The sequence below is a fragment of the Drosophila elegans genome, unplaced genomic scaffold (assembly GCF_018152505.1).
Source record: "Drosophila elegans isolate 14027-0461.03 unplaced genomic scaffold, ASM1815250v1 contig_149, whole genome shotgun sequence".
In the NCBI taxonomy this organism is placed as follows: Eukaryota; Metazoa; Arthropoda; class Insecta; order Diptera; family Drosophilidae; genus Drosophila; species Drosophila elegans.
Window position 1 is genome coordinate 25,433,163 of NW_024545513.1, and position 3,578 is coordinate 25,436,740.

Here is a 3,578-nt window from a genome sequence, read left to right on the forward strand (position 1 = left end):
CGATATGGATATCAAGATATCAACTTTTCGAAAATTTTCTTTTGCATGAATTTGCTGTTAAATATTCAAACACAAGAGGCAAATTTAATTCTTTCACGAATAATTTAGGGATAATTAACGGCAATTAATTAAGAATCTTAGAGGACTGGGCGTGCATAAATCATATCAGCCACAACTTAACCCTTGGGAGTGAGACGATAGGCGTTTTAAGGAAGTTTGACAAACTTGTACGATTCTATGTGAGAAGGTGGTTAAATCTTCCACTGGATGTGCCGGTAGCATTCATTCACGCCCCCATGTATGTGGGGGACTCGGAATTCCATCAATAAGATGGATGGCACCGATGTTTCGTTAAAGAAGATTGAGCAGTATAAAATGGCCTCATCTCGAAGAATCCGAGATAGCCAGCTCTATCATCGACGACGAAAAGCGGAGGGCCCGGGTAAGATTACTAGCGGAACATACAGAATTGCTATCCCGTCCGGCAATAGAAAAGTATTTTGCAAATAGATTGTACATGTCTAGTGATGGCAGCGATCTCCGTGAAGCAGGGCATTATGTCCCGCAACACGGATGGATAAGTCAACCCACGCGTTTGCTAAAAGGAAAGGAATATTTGAACGGAGTTCGAATACGAATAAATGCCCAACCTTGAAAGTCTCCTACTACGAGGGGAAGGCACGAGTTGGATCGACAGTGTCGTGAAGGATGTGATGCTTCCGAAACAACAAACCACAACATGCAGAAATGTTACCGGACGCATGGGAGGCGGGTAGCTAGACACAACTCCGTAGTAAATTCAATCAAGGTGGGACTTGAGAGAAGAGACTGCGTGGTCATTGTTAAACCAAGTTTGCATTGCGAATCCGGCTTGAATAAACCAGACCTGGTAGTGATCCGAGATAATCACATTCATGTGATTGACGCTCAGGTTGTGACAGACGATTGATAAAGCGCAACAACGCAAAGTCAAGAGATATGACAGACCGAACATAAAAACTGTATTGCGGCGACGATTCGGAGTGGTTTTTGAAATAGAGTTTCACTCGGCAACTCTAAACTGGAGAGGAATCTGGTGCTGTCAATAAGGTAACGGTTGATCACGAAGGACCTCCTCTCCACACACGAATCACATATGATAAGTGTCTGAGTGATACGAGGAAGTCATAACTGCTTCACACAGTTTATGTGCCTCAGCTGATACATACGTGTTGGACTTAGCTAATATGTTTGGTCCATAACACTGCCTGCTACCTTGGCATTCAATATTTGGAAACTAATAAAAATATAAACATAGCCGCAGTGTTGGGGTGTATCTAGGTACTTGTACCTAGCTATTTTTTTCGGTATCTTTTACCTTACCTAGGTAAAAAATATTTGGCTACCTTTTACCTTACCTAGGTACGAATTTTCGTTTACCTTAAGTTTTAGCTATGTAAGGTATTTAGGTACTTCCATACGTGTATGTAAATATTGTGCATATTAGAAATAGCCCTGCTTCACAGCAATGCAATCGAAAACTTAGAAATATGATAGATAGATAGAATGCAAAAATATTTTCCGTTGGAATTTGGTATAATGCTAAATTAGCAATGCCGTTGCTACCTAAACAGTGCACTTTTATCGATGACATCGGTTCCTAGAAAACGCCACAACAAATCTTAAAATGAGCAAAGAAGACGCAGAAAAAAAGGAGCTACCATCAATTTTAAATGGTACTTTCTTTTTACCGGACGGGAAGTGTAAACTGTGTGTGAACAAAACTATCAAATTTGATGAAAAGTCAACCGGCAACTTGCATAAACATCTGAAGGTAAGTGAACTGTTGATAAATTCATTTCCGCGCGAAAAAATGCATGTGCGTAGACATGCACATGTGCTTTTAAACATACATATGTGCTTATTCATACATTTATGGGGTGCAGTCATCAATGTGAATATGACCATATGTATGTATTTATGTATAGATTGTGCCTATTTCATTAAAACATTTAAACAATCATAGCATGAAGCAGCACGATTCCCGCAATTTTTTTTAATGCACCTTCGAATTATTTGAGTATGTGAACAAGCACATATTTATGTATGCATCATATATGTATGAATATGTGCTTATTGGAGTGTGTGTTTAAATGTAAATGTGCATATCCATGCACATGCATTTTTCGCGCGAAAATTATTTTCCATAAGTTTAAATAATCTAAAAGTGCATTTTAATAAGAAATTGGCGGATACATAAATACATACATAATTTTATGGACATTGATGGGGTGGTCATTCTTTAACAATTACCAATATTTTTAAGCGGTTTTATTTTCCACCAAAAAATGTAAAACTATTTGTTTTTATTAAACCACATTTTTATAAATATATGTATGACTAAGCACATAATAATGTTTAAATTAAACAAGTATAATGAAGACATTAAAACATTAAGAAACTTTTTTTCAGAGGGTTCACCCGAACAGTTATTTTCTATTCAGAAATAGAAGTGAAAATTTCCGGTGAGGCAAAAGATCGAAAATCCTGCTTCAGTACTCTTAACTCAGTCCAGGTAAACATAAAAAGATTTAAATATAACTTAATTTAATTTAATATATTTTAAATATTGCAGGTAAATAATGAAATTTGTGACTACATTGTAACGGAAATGTTACCACTATGTCTTTGTATCTCAGAAAAAGAAACCAATGATATATACATATGTTTATAGATCTGACGATCTCAAAAAAAGAAACCAATGTGACTTATGTTTATATCTTTGTATCTCAGAATAAGAAACTGATAATATAAATTTCAAATTTAAAAAATTTTTAAGTTGTATTTTTTACCTTTTACCTTTACCTAGGTACAGAAAATATTGCATACCTTTTGCCTTACCTAAGTACAAATATTTGCAACTACCTTTTACCTTACCTAGGTAAAAAAAATGGTACCTGTCTCAACACTGCACAGCCGTCGTGGTATGAGGTGGTTTTTAGTACGTAGGCGTTGCAGAGCTAATTCTCTCTTTGTCTGAGATCTGCAACGAATCGTGCATGCGAGTCATCGATGCGTATCGGAAACGATCGAACTCGTATCTATCAAGATTTTCCATCCTCGCGTCAAAAAAAAAAAAAATTCCTCGTCATCTAATTAGTGACGCGCATGAATGGATTAACGAGATTCCTACTGTCCCTATCTACTCAGTCGGTCTTGGAAAGTTTCGGTGAGCGGACGTGTTTTTCGTGCGCTCCTGCCTGTTTTTCGATATTGACTAAAGTACGCGGAATTTAATTCCAAAACTGTATAGTTAGAAAGTGCTCAAAAAAGTAAGCGTTCGGTGCATTTTTCGCGTTTGTGCGTAGTTTTCTGCTGAAAATTTTCCACTTGCGCCACGTGCAATTTGGAAAAAGTGAGCGCGTCGCTCTCTGAGAGAGAGCAGTGCTGTGCCACGTCAGCTGTTGAGCAGCTGTTTAGCGGGTGTGTGTCCCGGTTATACCTGGAGTTGCCACCTCGTTGACGGAAGTGTGTATTCGACTTTGGTGAGTAGACTATTCAAAAACCGAAATCGATAATTAGCTCCGCCAGATGGCGTC

The 3,578-nt window shown here is 37.7% G+C and overlaps 1 long non-coding RNA gene across 1 annotated transcript; it reads left to right on the forward strand.

Annotated features, from left to right (window-relative positions):
* The first annotated feature begins 1,573 nt into the window (after positions 1 to 1,573).
* LOC108141858 lies at positions 1,574 to 2,730 on the forward strand. The gene is made up of 3 exons (XR_001774272.2): positions 1,574 to 1,813; positions 2,452 to 2,554; positions 2,615 to 2,730. It is a non-coding gene; the product is annotated as an uncharacterized LOC108141858 (long non-coding RNA).
* Positions 2,731 to 3,578: the final 848 nt, after the last annotated feature.